The following is an 8201-nucleotide window of genomic DNA, read 5'->3' on the forward strand; positions in this document are numbered from 1 at the left end:
TCGAATTTTTTACCCATAATTTTTTTTGTTAGCAAAAGTTTTAATATTGTTGCCATATTTAACAAATAATACAATAAATTTTAAATAAATATAAATTAGTAACGACTTTTTACCAACAATACTGTAGTTGTTGGGTAAGTTTAATAAATAGCAACAACGTAATTAGATTTTTGTTATATCATAGAATTTTTAACAACAAATATTTTCTTGTTACCAAATTGTTTAGATTGTCGTTGCTATATATTAGGAGTAATACAATAAATATAAAATATTAAAATAATTGGCAACAACAAATATTAGTTGTTGCTATTACATAAAAGTTTGTGGCCTAAAATTTAGTGAATTACTTTTAGTTTTCCGCCAAAACAAACGCGCCAAAACAGTTTTCCTTATTCTATTACTTTTTTCCCAAATTCTTAGCCCACAATTTTAGTTTCCACTGCAGCTAGGTTTTCTCTTTTCTTATTCTGCTAAACTAAGTTCTTGCGTGTATTCCATTCTTCGATCTCCATCGCTGTGTTCTACCCAAAATCTGGTGAGTTCTCGATTTTGATTTCGTTTTTAATGTTTGGTGCTTTCTGCTTTTGATTTAGCTTAATCGTATTCTTCTTCTTCTTAGGTTTTCTCATTTCAGTTATTGTGCTAAACTTAATAGGGTTTCTTCTTAATTCTTAATCATATTCTGCTTTTGATCTCTATTCCGTTTTTTTCTTTTTTATGATGCAATTCAAAAATTTTGGACTAAAAAATAACTGATTTTTTATTGGGTGTTATGGTTATTTGGATTTGGTTTTGGCATTATTAGTTTTAAGCGTTATCTTTAATTATTTTTTTTGCCTAGAAGGTACGAAAGTACTGTTGCAAAACTCCAAAGTTTTGGAATAGAGAACAATATGATTTTGTTTTGGGTTGTATGGGTAGTTGAATTTGGTTTTGGCATATTTGAGCATTGTCCTTGATTTTTCTTTTCACTTAGAAGGTCCTTCAAATGTGAAAATTCAATAGCAAATATGATTAGGAAGTCCCACATAAATATGTCATCAAGTAACTCAAATTACCATGCCTAATGGAATCACTTTAAATTTTTTAGTTAATCAGATATGCTTTGCTTAAAATATAAACTATTTATTCTCCTTAGTTTTAGTTTTCAAAGCTAAAATCTAGATCTTCTTTACTTTTAGTAGTAGCAGATGCATTGTCTATTTTTTAGGAACTTTAGATTCTTTTTTTTCACTTGCTATCTTTTTTTGTTGTTACTTTTTCAAGATGCTACTCATCTTCCTTTGCTTCGGTGGCTATTAGTTCAAATTAAATGTTTTATTTTAACTATTTTCTATTATAGAGTCTTCTCTAACTTATGTTTTGTACAATAAAATGGAGAGAAAGTTAATTATATAGTTTTATATTTCTTGTTTTATACTATTTCATTGTAGGTAAGTATATGATGGAGTGAGCGTTGAAGCACATCCTCTTAATAATGAGGAAGAAGTAGATTTAGAAATTGGGGATGAATCTGATCATGAAAATGAGGATGACTTTAGTAATTTTGCAACAGATAAAGAATGTGTTTCTGAGGAAGAATATAATGAAAATGAGGATGATGATTGGTTGTGATCTTCAGCTAGTCTTCAAGACAACTTTGCTTATTTCAATCGCTTTCTTCACATGACTTCTGTTTCTCATTATTTCTGAACATATCTTACCTTTTTCTTATTATTTTACTGCCTTCACTTCCACTTTGACTAATGTGCAATAATATAATTTTTAAAAAAATATGTTACAGCCTATCATGACAACATATGTGCATGTTTCTAATAATACTGAACTTGTTGCCGATGTAGTTTCAAATTCACAGTTAGGTAAGTTATTTCATTTATTAAAATTCTAGCCTTTTAAAATTCCTAGCACATTCCCTATGTCAGTGACCTTCAGTCTTTGGGGGGGGGGGTGGTTTAATAGAAGGGATGTTTGCAAAGAGCTTTAATTGTTACTACAGTGGTTACTTTGATCCCATATCTGCATCGTGCATGCTCAGTGGCTGCAATCTGATGCACAGACTAGGATGTATGAGCAACATTTTGTTAGTGTACATAGTGAGTAAGGTTAGTCAGAAAGGAAATAAACTAAGTTGGTTTCAGGATACCCTGAATAAGAGTCGAGTTGATAAGTACTACTGAACTCTGTCGTGGCTATTAGGTATTGCATTTGTTTTGTTTGTGGTTAGTCAGTGGTATGCATACAGGCGATCAAAAGAAGAAGCACGAACAGTGTACATCAAACAATAGCTAACAGGCGCAGTAACAGTACCATCATATTTCCTTCTTTGGGTAATGATATGTTTATAGGGAATGATGGTGGTTGTAACACAGAACCTGCTGAAGCACATTCCATATCTTGTGTAGTAAAGAACTACTATCTTTTCTAATCCTATGCATCCTTCCTTTGGTTTAAACAAGGAGTTGATTGCACTTTCCTGTATTTCTTGTGTTCCTCACTAATGATTGCAAGATAGCTGAGATGGGGATTTTACACCTATTCTTTTTTAAAGGAAGCAACTAATATAAGAAATAGAAGAAGATTAAATTAATGCTTGTGGTGTGAACTATATGTCATTAGTTACAACAATTATCAAAGAGCATAGAGATCTTTGGCCAGTACTGTGATCTTTGTTTTATTTAACTAGCTTCTTTTTTCCCTAGCATGACAGTCTTCCAACTTCTTGACAAAGGTTTCGTAGACAAGTTCCAAACTTACTATCCTTGATAAAAAAATATATTTCAAACTTACTATGATACAAAAAAAGGATAAGATCTGGACTATATACATGGATTCAGTGTAAGCAGCACATAGATTTACTTTTGAAATTGAATTATTCACCAGAACAAGGATGTAAGTATACAAATAAAGTATACTGATAATTTATCAGTGGTAAACCAACTTTAGAGCAGCTGACCTGAAAGGTCCCCGACTCATTGGCAGACAATGAAAGTTCTATTCTAAGTAAGCTCACTTAAGTAATTTTTGAGTGCAGGATTGAAACAAATATTGAAACTTTATGCTTGTATAATTGTTTGTAGGATAAGCTGACAGAAATTGTTTCTGAACAAATTCAAGAAGTGGAAGAGGGTACTGATGTGGACCCTATTGTTAATGCTGCTTTTGTGAAACTTATTGGTGAAAAGTCAGGATAATGCCGCGGTCAAGGATCGGGAGTCAAGCCAGCTAGTAAGAGATCTATGCATGTAACTCAAGAGCAGCTGCAAGCACAACAGAAGGAGGTGAAAGAAGAACGCCATAAACAAGAGAGCGTAGAGTGCAAATTAATAGAAGTGGAAAATCAACTTGATGAGGAGCGGAAAAAACGAGAAGTCATGGAAGCTCGTCTATTGAGTGATCAAAAAATGTTAAAACAGGGCATGATGGCAATAGTATCCCATATATAAAGTTCCGAGGTATTTAGTTTGTTTAAGACGTTAAAATTTCAATTACTTGCTTTTGATCCTATGAACAATTATATTAAACTACTTGAGAATAAAAGAGATAGCATCACTTTTCATGGAATTGAAGCTAACAAGTGCATCACTTTATCCTTAGGTTTGAATTTTACTCTTTTCTAAGGAAAAATTAGTCAACTGTTCTGTTCAATTTTTTCAGAATGATTATGTTACTATCCTATCATTTTAACTTCCAGTGAAGTGAAATATTCATCTCTAAACCTTCTAGCCTGGTAGTTTGCTTTTCTTCATGAATTATTATTATTTTTTTTTAAATTGTTAAAAAGGAAAATCCTTTAGAGTTTCTGTTTCAGGCCTCTATGTAGAGTAAGAGAATATTTAGGTTAAAATTGCTTGAATTTTAGTAAAATTTTTCACCAAGTGAGAGATTAATGAAGTTCAATCAAAATGTTGGTGCTCTACCTGATCTAGCTGCTCATTTGCTTAAGCTTTGGCTCTGCTTTGGTCTATTCATAAATAGATATACACTTTAGGCATGTATTTCAACTTGGAACATAGAGTTGATTCTTGAATTCAGTGGATGTCTCATTTCTTTTTTCTCGAGGCTTTGCTAAAGTAAATGATATATATCCTCATTATTGTAATTGGGTAGTTTTCATACATTAGATGGCAAATTTTTACTCCAAATCTTTAACTTTAAATTCTTTTTAACTAATTTCCCTAGCTAGGATAGACCTTGAGTGAGAATGCAGAAATCTTAGTTGGTACCTGTTCCATGTTCTTATTTTTATTGTACTCTAGTCCATTTTAGCTTAAATATTCATTCTAGTCCTTTTCAGCTTAAATATTCCTCTGATTTCAACTAATATATAAGTTTTAGTCCCCCTACAGACATGCCATAATTTTACATTTGAAATTCAATAGAACATAACACTAAGCACATAATGGTCCTAAAGCACATGAAAGTGAATTTTCTATTTTCAGTTATAATAGAAACTAAAGGAGCAGTAATCTAGATGTTGTGTCTTTATTTGAAGCTCTGAAAACTATTGTGTTCTGCTAAAGAAAACTTGTTCTTGTGTTTTTGATATTATAAATTAGTTTCTTCTAGGTTCTATCATGTTTAAGTTTAGTTTAATAGGCTGGACTTCCTGCGGCAATTTTTGACATGATTGCTAATTTAAATGGTTCGGATGAGACAAGTCCTACAAGTCTTATGGATGGTACCATGGTAAGTAAACTTATTCTATTTCATGTGAAAGTAAGTTTCTATTTTGTGTGTACTGTTTTTCAACTATATATGAGTATTGTCTAGCATATATAATCAACTAAGACAATTTAGTTGGATTTGAGTTTTCTTTTACGTACTACAGTATGGCTCATGACCACATTTCATCCACTTAGACTTGGTTTCCTATCTCCTTAGAACACAAGGATATAAGAGCCTATAGAACAAATCCTGTTTAAGCAAGTCCAAAAAAGAAAAAGCCCAAGGAATTTCCCCAAATAGAAAATGTTAGCCCAGTAAGAAAGAGAAAGAAACGAGGTAAAATATAGAGTATTGGGATTTTCTTTAATACCGTGGTTGCCCCTCTCTGTTCACCATTGATTTTCCTCCGTTATCAAAAAATCAACAGCATCATCTCTGTCTTTACTTTGTGTTTGTGTGTGAGTTATTTATTTGGCATGGTATTTGAATCTTCAATGTAGTTAAATAATCAAGGACTCTAAAAATATAATTTAGGAGCATGAGATTTTGGACTGAAAAATGTATACACGTTTTCCTCTTTGATCTTTTTCTTGTCCCACTTTTCCTCAATTCCTCTTATGCAGTTAAACAAGTTTTCAGTGGTTTTATTTTACACTTTTGTATTCTATTGCTTCTTTTTATCAAAATCTAATTATATTTATCTTCTTTTTAGGATGAGTATGTGTAAACAAACATTCCTGGCAATCCCGTTCATGTAATGCACAAGCTGTTGAAAGAAGATTTATTTTTCGGGTTACTATTGTAATATAACTTAAAGACCGTGGATATATGATGCTTTTGTTCGTTTTGTTAGTAAAAACATAATTTTTAGGACTATTTAGTTTTTGAAAGTGAGTATATCTACTCCATCAAATATATGTATAGACTCTTTATATATATATAATATAATTTATTATTTCTACATGCATTTGTGAAAATCTGAAAGAATATATAAATTGTGTATTTAGTAACAACTTATAAATTGTTGTTAAAGTAGTACTAGAGAATTTGTTGGCAAAAAAGTAATTATTGCCACAATAATAGTTGTTGCTTAAAGTCTTGATAACAGACTATTTACTTTACCGCCAATTGTTTTTTAGCAACGACTGATATTGTTGGTAAAAATCTAATTTTGTCACAATAATAATTTTTGTTGCTACATATCTTCATCATCCACGACTTTATTGGCCTTCTACCAACAACAAATAACTTATGGCAATGGTATATATTGTTGCGCTAGGTACACTTATGGCCACAATATTTTCTATTGTTGCATATACTTTTCCCATCGGTGTTTATTGCAACAGAGTGCAACGACTTTTTTGTCGTTGCCAAAAGTACTTTTGTACTTTTGGCAACAACATTGAATATATGGCAACAAAAATTATTGTTGCGAAATGCCTTCTTTCTTGTGAATATATTCACAAGAATAGTGTAATATTATTGATCATCATTACTAACACTATTCACAATAGTGAAGTATTATTCATTAATAGTGATAGTACTGTTCACCAATAGTGATTATTGTTTACCTTATATGATTGTGATATTTTTTCTTACATGGAATATTTTTCGTGTTACAATTCACAGGCATTATTCACATTTTTTTTTTGTGAAAAATGGCATCGGGAGAAGGGAAGGTTAAGATTGACAAGTTCAATGGCAAAGATTATGGATTCTGAAAAATGCAAATAGAGGATTATTCGTACCAGAAAAAATTACACTTACCTCTAACCGAGGTAAAACCAGAGAATATGGCCAAAGCGGATGAGATCTATTGGATCGCCAAGCTCTTGGTGTGATTTGTTTGATACTAACACGAAATGTGAAGTTTAACATCATTAACGAGAAGACCACTGCATGCCTAATGAAGGCACTATCAAATATGTACGAGAAGCCATCTACTTTAAATAAAGTCTATTAATAGCCTGTTTGGCCAAACTTCTTCTGAGGCAAAAGCTTTTTTTTTTTTTTTTGTCAAAAGTGTTTTTTTCTAAAATTAAGGTGTTTGGCCAAGCTTTTGAAAGGAAACAAAAGTGCTTTTGAGGAGAAATAGAAGCAGTTTTGGAGAAGCAGAAAAAAGTAGCTTCTCTCCAAAAATACTTTTTTGAAAAGCACTTTTGAGAAAAATAAATCTAGAAGCAGTTTTTTAATGCTTGGCCAAACACTAATTGATGCTCAGAAGTGCTTTTTAAATTAATTAGCCAAACACAAATTGCTTCTCACCAAAAGTGTTTTTTTTCAAAAGTACTTTTGAAAAAAGGACTTATCAAAATAAGCTGATTTTTGCAGCTTGGCCAAACGGGCTACAAATGCGTCAATTGTTCAACTTAAAGATGACAGAAGGTGGATCTGTCACGAAACATATCAATGAGTTTGATATAATATTAACTCAATTGAGTTTTGTTAATATAACATTTGATGATGACGCCATGGCATTGATTCTACTATCATCTCTAACGGAGAGTTGGTCTGCAATGGTAACTGCAGTTAGCAGTTCATCAGGAAACACCAAATTCAGATTGAATGATAGTAGAGACTTGGTTCTAAGCAAAGGTATTCGCTGAAGAGAATCAAGTAATTCCCCAGGATCTACTTTTAATACCGGAAGCAGGGGGAGAAGCAACCAAAGAGGACAAAGTCATGGTCATGGCATATCAAAGTCAAGGAGAAGAGGGTAATTCAAAAATCGCAAGGACATTACTTGTTGGAATCGCGATAAAAAGGGTCACTACGGTAGTCAATGTAGAAAACCACAGAAGAAGAAGGATGAAAATTCATCAAATGTAATTGCTGAACAAGTCGGTGATGCACTAATCTGTTGTGCAGACAGTGCAGTCGAATCTTGGATTAAGGACTCAGGTGCATCCTTTTAATCTAGTTCATGCAAAGAATTATTGCATAATTATATTGCTGCAAAATTCAGGAAGGTTTATCTAGCAGACGGAGAACCTCTAAACATTGCTGGAAAAAGTGAAGTTCATATAAAGACTTCACATGGATGCTATGAAAATTGCAAAATGTCTGACATGTTCTTGGCCTAAAGAAAAATTGGATATCTATGGGTCAGATTGATAGTGAAGGATACACATCAACATTCGATAACAGATTGTGGAAGATAACCAAAGAAAATTTGGTTGTGGCACGAGGCTTCAAGGAGGGAACACTGTATGCAACTGCTATACAGAGAGATACTATAACAACAGTTGATCATGGTCGTGATACAATATTATGGCACCAGAGGCTCAGGCCAAAGAAAATTTGGTTGTGGCACGAGGCTTCAAGGAGGGAATACCGTATGCAACTACTATACAAAGAGATACTGTAGTAACAATTGATCATGGTCGTGATAAAACATTATGGCACCGGAGGCTCGGGCATACGATTGAGAAGAGAATGAAGTTGTTGGCATCCAAAGAAAAGTTGAAAAACCTAAAACATGTTAAATTAGGTTTGTGCGAAGATTGCATTTACGGGAAACAAAAGAGAGTTAGTTT

General features: G+C 32.5%; 1 long non-coding RNA gene across 2 annotated transcripts; it reads left to right on the forward strand.

Annotated features, from left to right (window-relative positions):
* Nucleotides 1–347: 347 nt before the first annotated feature.
* LOC104211651 (uncharacterized) lies at nt 348–5626 on the forward strand. Of its 2 annotated transcripts, XR_707191.2 has the most exons (3): nt 353–535; nt 3078–4686; nt 5378–5626. It is a non-coding gene; the product is annotated as an uncharacterized lncRNA (long non-coding RNA). The 2 variants fall into 2 exon arrangements; XR_707190.2 differs by having other exon boundaries at nt 348–535; nt 3078–5626.
* The last annotated feature ends 2575 nt before the right edge of the window (nt 5627–8201 follow it).

Source organism: Nicotiana sylvestris, chromosome 2 (assembly GCF_000393655.2).
Source record: "Nicotiana sylvestris chromosome 2, ASM39365v2, whole genome shotgun sequence".
In the NCBI taxonomy this organism is placed as follows: domain Eukaryota; kingdom Viridiplantae; phylum Streptophyta; class Magnoliopsida; order Solanales; family Solanaceae; genus Nicotiana; species Nicotiana sylvestris.